Here is a 7,512-nt window from a genome sequence, read left to right as displayed (position 1 = left end):
TGGTGATACACCAGATAGCACCTCTCCTTCAGCCTGACTCCTGGAGTGAAAACAGCATGTAACAAAACTGCAGTCAGCATACAGAAAAGATATGGCATGAGCAAAAGTTTGCCCTTTGTTGTTGCAAGCCACTGAGATGTTTGGTGTTTGTGTTTAGATATTTCTGCTCCCTGCGTTGTGTCTATTTCCTTTGAATTCATTTTTCTGTTTGTTTCAGTCTGTTTCCCACATTAAAGGCTTTGCTCAAGTGTCTGGTGATCCTTGCATGTGTGCTTATTTTTAAGAGTGAGGAGATAAAAAGCTTATTGGAACTCGGTGCGCAGAGTATAGGTTTGTTTTTGTTTTTTTTTTTTTTTTTCTAACTGGTCCCAGTAGAGTGAGTTTTCTGGGCTTTTTAGGAAATATCCAAATATCAGATTCCCCAGGGAGAAAGCCTCTGACCTCTTGCAGGGGAAGGGAGGTGATATAGTATCACCTTGCCAGTATTTTTGAAACTGAGTGAGGGAAGAGGATGGAGGAGGTCTCTCTGTTCAGTATGTAGATTATCACATGATTCTCCTGTTCATGTGATGCATCCTTTTCTTCAGCTGAGGCTGACTCCTCCAGCCTCATCCAGGCACATTCAGCCTCTCTGGGGAGTAAACCTCTGGTGTTCTGCCAATATTGAAGAAGAGACTCAGATATCTAATTTTTCTTATACATACTTTGAACCAATCTACTTGTTTACAGCCCAAAATATGCCCCCATTTTCAGAGGTACCTGGTGAGTTTCAATTCCTAAACATTTCTGGGGTAAATTGGGGTAAATTAGCCTGCTTCTGGGTTTCCCCTACTGCCATCTTGGGTGTCCCTTTTCTCTGTTCCTCTTCATCTGCTTTCCGGCTTCCAACACTTTGTTGCAGTTGGCTCTCTCCAGTTCTGTTCTCTTAGTCCTTTAACCTGATGTCTTTTTAAAATCCATTTACTGTCATCTTAGTGGGACTTGGGGAGGGAATAGTGCCAAATATGTTCATTCATTCTGCCATGCTTAACTTGAAGTCTGAATGACCAATGAATAAGAAGGTATAAAATAAACAATAGTGAGGGATAGTTCCTTCCCTATCTTATTGGTAGTATGCTTGGTAAATCTTTGTAGGACCTGCCCTGGATCACATTAGTAATAACTCCCGGCATACTGATGGATAACATAGGAGGAAAATGGTGGTGTACCTATGAGTTGATGAGACAGCCAATCTGCTCTTCTCTTGAATTAGAGGGGAAGTGAGTCTTCCATAGCAGACTACAGAGATGAGGGCAGTGGTATCTGTAGAGAATTAAATTGCTAGTAAGAAAGGAGGTTAGAGATAGTTTTAAGATTACTGAATGGATGAATGAATGAATGAACAAACGAATGAACGAAGAGTATTATGGAAGTCTAGAGGAGAGAGAAGGAGCTCAGTTAGATGATGGGAAAGGAGAAGGGTTTTCAAAGGAATGAGAAGGCTGGCGAAGAATCTGAAGAACAATTAGCAGGAGGGAGAACAAAGAGGTTGGGAAGGCATATTATTGAATGGGAATGGGGCTCCTAGGGGAGGCAGGAGGACTGTGCCAGGAGGGCAGGGATAGGAGAGTGGAGAACAGAGAAGCAGGGTGAAAAACTGTTTCTTCCGGTTTTCCAGAACCCACGCTTTGGACTCTGTCTATCCAGACTTCCTGTTTCCCAGTCAGGACCCTGACTCTATTTATACCTCTAGATTTGTTTTCTTATTCCTAAGATAGAAGTGATCCTCCTCAAGTGAGAAAGTGAGGCAGCCACTTCGCTTTCTCCTGTGACCAATCAATGAGATAGTTAACATTCATACTTATACCCACTCCGCCAGGCTAAGGAGGGAAGGGCCCCCCCTGAGCCTATGTGTGTGTTCTGAGGCCTGGGATTGCTATGCAGGGTCGGGCTGAGTCAGCAGGTCAGATAAGCCCACCCATCTCCATCCCTCTCCTTTCCCACCATCTGGCTGAGTTCCTTCTCTCTCCTCTAAACTTCCACAATACTCTTTGTTCATTTGTTCATTCGTTCATTCATTCATTCAGTGCCAAGTAAGCACCAAACTCTGTGGTAGGCACTGAAGGTACAGCAATGAACCAAACAGACAAAAGCCCATGCTTTCTTGAAGTGGACAGTGTTAGCCTAGGTTGGAAATGTAGGTGGAGCCCTGGGATCAGGTTGGGGCTGAGAGGGGCTAAGAAGGGTATTTCTTTTTTTTTTTTTTTTTTAACATAGAATGTATTTGTTTCAGGGGTACAGATCTGTGATTCTTCAGTCTTACACAACTCACAGCACTCACCATAGCACATACCCTTCCCAATGTCCATCACCCAGCCACCCTATCCCTCCCCCTCACCTCCAGCAACATTGTTTGTTTCCTGAGATTAAGAGTCTCTTACAGTTTGTCTCCTTCTCTGGTTTCGTCTTGTTTCATTTTTCCCTCCCTTCCCCTATGATCCTGTCTTGTTTCTCAAATTCTTCCTATCAGTGAAATCATATGATAATTGTCTTTCTCTGATTGACTTATTTCGCTTAGCATAATAGCTCCTAGTTCCATCCACGTCATTGCATATGGCAAGATTTCATTTATTTATGGCAGCATAGCATTCCATTGTATATATATACCACATCATCTTTATCCATTCATTTGTTTTTTTAATTTTTTAATAAACATTTAATGTATTATTAGCCCCAGGGGAACAGGTCTGTGAATCACCAGGTTTACACACTTCACAGCACTCACCATATCCCATACCCTCCCCAATGTCCATAACCCCACCACCCTCTCCCTACCCACTCCCCCCAGCAACCCTCAGTTTGTTTTGTGAGATTAAGAGTCTCTTATGGTTTGTCTCCCTCCCGATCCCATCTTGTTTCATTTCTTCTTTTCCTACCCCCCAGACCCCTTACGTTGCATCTCCACTTCCTCATATTGGGGAGATCATATGATAGGTGTCTTTCTCTGATTGACTTATTTCACTAAGCATAATACCCTCTAGTGCCATCCACGTCGTCACAAATGGCAAGATTTCATTTCTTTTGATGGCTGCATAGTATTCCATTGTATATATATACCGCATCTTCTTTATCCATTCATCTGTTGATGGACATCTAGATTCTTTCCATAGTTTGACTATTGTAGGGATTGCTGACAAACATTTGGAGGCACGTGCCCCTTCGGATCACTACATTTGTATCTTTAGGGTAAATACCCAGTAGTATGATTGCTCGGTCTTAGGGTAGCTCTATTTTCAACTTTTTGAGGAACCTCCATACTGTTTTCCAGAATGGCTGCACCAACTTGCATTCTTACCAACCGTGTAGGAGGGTTCCCCTTCTGAGAAGGGTATTTCTATACTGAGACATACTGTATGTCTTATTCTCACTAAAGAGGAAAGGTTGCTTCATTTATTCTGGATTTGGTGGGGACTATGGACCTAGAATATCAAGCAGAAGGGAGCTATGGTTCCAGTTACTCCTCACAACCTCCATTGCCATATTACCTCTCACCTAGGTTACCGTCATTGCTGCTCATAGCAATGTCCCCACTTGTTTCCACATGTTCTTCTTTGACTCTTCTGCCTTCAGCCTATTTGCATGATAGCAGCCAAAGTAATCATGTTAAAATAGTTATCACTACTCTGTTCAAAACCCTCTTCTGGTTCCCATTTCACTCAGAGTAAAACCCAAACTCTGTTTTGGTCTGGCGTGGTCCTGCCTGCTTTACTGCGCATTTCCTCTCTGAATTCACCTACCACTTCTTTCCCCTTTACTGACACTGCTTGGACTCTTTTCTATATCTCTTCATACCAACTACCTCCAGCCCCAGAGCTCTTATACGTGCGCTTCCCTCTGCTTGGTATGTTTTTCCTCCAATTAGCCACATGGTTTGCTCCTTTATCTTCTTGAGGTGTTTACCTAAATATCACTTTGTCAGAGATGCTCTCCCCGACCACTCTATTTTAAATTGCACCTCACGTTTACTCTTCTCATTGGCTGTCTTAATTGTTCTCTGGAGCACTATCACCACCCCATAGACTAGAGCCTCTATCTTATTTATTGTCTGCCTGCCTTCACTGAAACGTGAACTCCATGAGAGCACCGGTTTTTGTCTGCTTTGTTCACTGCTGCATCTTCATCACTTAGCCCAGGTTACACAGTATGTGCTCGAGAAAGATTTGTTGAATGAATGAATGAACATGGATGGTCATATAGGCCTGAGAGGGTTATGTTGGTTTTGAAGCTTTGTTTTCAGCAGCAGATGCCAGGACTGTCTGGTTCTACCAGGTGTTTTTGTTACTCCCCCACCCTTCTTCTTAGCAGGGAGGACAGGGAGGATGTGAAACCCTGGACCACTCATGCCCAGGGAACTCCTCATCTGAAGTCCCAGAGGACTCAAATGGATGACCATTTTCCACTTAGAGGGTTCTGGATCTTTGAGATTATATTTTTCAAAAATGGAAATAGCTTTATTGCTTCTTCCCTTCTAATTATAAAAGTAATAGATGTTCATAGTAAACCAATATAATGTGGTCCAAAAATATGACTAAGTTCCCCTCCCTGACTCTCACCTTCTAACACCCCTTCTCCCAAACCCTGCCTACCTGCGGTGTGGTAAACTGCTTTGATTCCCTTGACAACTGTATCAGGAATCTCTTTCCATATCAATACCTAAAAAGTGACATCATTGTTTTTAATGGCTGCTGTGTATGAATATGCCATAATTCACTTAAACAAGTCCTTGTTTTTCACTCTAATGACCAGTCTGGAAATGAACATCCTGGTACATACGTCTTTGCTCTCTTGACCCATTATTTCCTTAAGATGAATTCCCAGAAGTTGAATTCCTGGGTCACAAGGGCTCCCCATTGGAAGACTTCTGATACTATTGTCCAGATGTGGGAGGGCTCTGATTCTAAAGAGATTGGAGCAACCCTCTGTCCTGTATTTCCTCCACACAACTCCCTCACCTCTCCCATACTCCATCCTCTAAGCGAATCCATGGAGGACCCCTGTGAGTACTCATACAAGTTTTTATGGATGGGTTCTTGTGTACCATGTGCTGTTCTAGACACCGTACACATATTAACTCTTGTAATCCTTCAAACAATCTTGGGAGGTCTGTCCTATGATTAGCTCCACTTTACAGATGAGGAAACTTCAGCTCAAAGAAGTGAAGTAACTTTCCCCAGGTTATGCAGCTGGCAGGGAACAGGTGGGAGATTCCAAGCCAATAGTCCCAGAGCAGAGCTTGGACTCCTAACCCTGCACTTTGCTATGCTGCCTCCAAAGCCAGGCTTGGAAATAGGATGGACTTGGGCTTTTTGAAGTAGGATGGACCTGACACTTCTCAGTGGCACAACATTTGAGAAATCACTTCACCGCTCTGCCCCTTAGTTCTGTCTGTGCAAACCAAGTTTGATCACTCACCTAGTCTGCAGGAGGCGTCAGCATGGTAATGCACAGCGTAAGGCACAGCAGATTCAGGACCTCAGAAATGTGATTTGCGGGCCCGCCCCACTCCCTGACCTCCAACACCTCCTCTCCTAGACCCTATGACTGGAAATCCTGTGGGAAAAAAAAAAGCAAGTCTGACACTTCCCCTGAGGTTTCTGAGCCTTGTGTTCCTGGGTTTTTCTCACGCCATCACCCCCTACCCCCCCAACACACACAAACACACAGGCCAGAGCCCAGGAAGTGTGGATTGCAGAAACTCTGCCCCCACACACAGCCAGATAACCCCATGGTGGCAGACAGTAGGACCAGGCCAGCTCACACCCCCTTCTCAGCACCCTGTGTGGGAGGTGGGACCAGGAAGATGGTTGGCTCCTCTCTCCCTGTTCTCACCTTCCTTGCTCCCTGTCTATGGGCCCAGCTCACCTCAGATTCCAGGCCTCTGAAATCATTGCTCCAGCCCACCGGACTGGGCCTCAGGCCAGCTTCTCCGGCCCCAGGCTCACCGGCAGTATCTTTGCCTTTGCTCCCTGAAGACTAATCACTGTCCTGTCAGCTTGGCCCTCTTCCCCTGTATTATTGTACAGAAATAGCCCTGGGCCCAGCCCCTCCTCCTCACATCCCAACACCCCCCCCCCCCCCAGCCCTGGCCCAAGCTCCTCCACTGCCAGACTCTTCAAATTTCCTCCTCCCCTTCTTTCCTGCTTTGCTCTGCTCCTCTGTGGCTGGGATTTGACCTCTACCTCCTGGAGCCAGGCACGAAGAAGATGGCCTCTACTGGACAGGGAAGCAGCCTCCTGCACTCCTGCACTCTTTCCAGGCCCTGGGCCCAGGAAGGAACGACTTGAGGGCATGCCTGTGGTGGGTAGAAGTGTTTCCAGTTCTGACCATTGCACCCGGAAGTAGGAAGCTCCTTGCTTCTTTTTTCTTATGTTATGGTGCCTCACCCATTCACCAGTGAGGAGAGGATAAGAACCAAGTTCTTTTTTTTAAATTTTTATTTTTATTTATTTATTTGAAGAGAGAGATCACAAGTAGGCAGAGAGAGGGGAAAGCAGGCTCCACGCTGAACAGAGCCTGATGTAGGGCTGGATCCCAGGACCCTGGGATCATGACCTGAGCTGGAAGCAGAGGCTTAACCCACCAAGGTGCCCCAAGAATCAAGTTCTCCCTCTGCACAGCAATTTTGTCTGGAGGATTGTGGCCACGGCCAATGGGGGGGGGGCATAGCTGGGAGCTGTGGGCTCTGCAGTGGCACAGGAAGTCTGAGGGAGGACACAGCAACTGGCAAAGTGAGGAGGTGGCAGCAGGACCCCAGGAGGGCTTGGGAGGTTGGAGTCCAGCCCTATAGGAGACCAGCAAAGGCAAGGCAGAGCCCAGTCCTCAGGGCTTCAGGGGACAGGTCACCAAAGCACTAGAAAGTGTACCCAGCAACCAAGAGCAGCGGTAGGCAAGATTGGGTCTGGGCTCCTGTTAGTGTCAGAACCCAGAACCAAGACAGGAGATTAGAGCCAGACCTCAGGTCCACCCCCCCACTAGCCCCACCTCTCCCAGTTCAGCCAACCCATGGTGCTGGCCACAGTAAGACAGCACTTAGCAGGAATCTGGGGGACTCACAAAGCAGTCCCTAGTCAAGCCCAGTCGGAGGTCCAACAAGGTAGGACTGAGCCAGTTGTTATTCCTGGGGAGCAGGGAGAGACACTTTCATACACAACCTTGCTGGAGTCATTTTTTGGCCCCATTTTACAGACAAGAAGACTGAGGCTCACTCGCTTGCTTGTGGCTCCACTATGGATGGTGAATGGCAGAGCTGGCCTTCCCAGACCTTGGCCCCTTTCCTCTGTCCACCAAAGAAGGAGTTTGGGGAGCACCTCAGCCAGGTCCTCTGAGGTAGTCTCCCACCGAGCCATAGACAGGGAGTTTGGCAGAAGGCCACAGAGCAAAACTACCTGGGTTCACATCGGAACTCTGCCACTTATTACGTTTCTTCAGGCAAGCTCCTAAACTTTTCTATACCTCAGTTTCCTCATTTGAAAA

At 46.4% G+C, this 7,512-nt stretch overlaps 1 long non-coding RNA gene across 1 annotated transcript; it reads right to left on the bottom strand.

The window, feature by feature from the left end:
* Positions 1-403: 403 nt before the first annotated feature.
* On the bottom strand, positions 404-6,041 carry LOC131821578 (uncharacterized). Its single transcript, XR_009349947.1, has 3 exons — positions 5,902-6,041; positions 5,452-5,589; positions 404-654 (listed from the first exon to the last, which is right to left on the bottom strand). It is a non-coding gene; the product is annotated as an uncharacterized LOC131821578 (long non-coding RNA).
* Positions 6,042-7,512: the final 1,471 nt, after the last annotated feature.

This window comes from Mustela lutreola, chromosome X (genome assembly GCF_030435805.1).
Source record: "Mustela lutreola isolate mMusLut2 chromosome X, mMusLut2.pri, whole genome shotgun sequence".
Lineage (NCBI taxonomy): Eukaryota > Metazoa > Chordata > Mammalia > Carnivora > Mustelidae > Mustela > Mustela lutreola.
The sequence above is the reverse complement of the archived record's forward strand: the minus strand, read 5'-3'. Positions and strand labels throughout refer to the sequence as shown.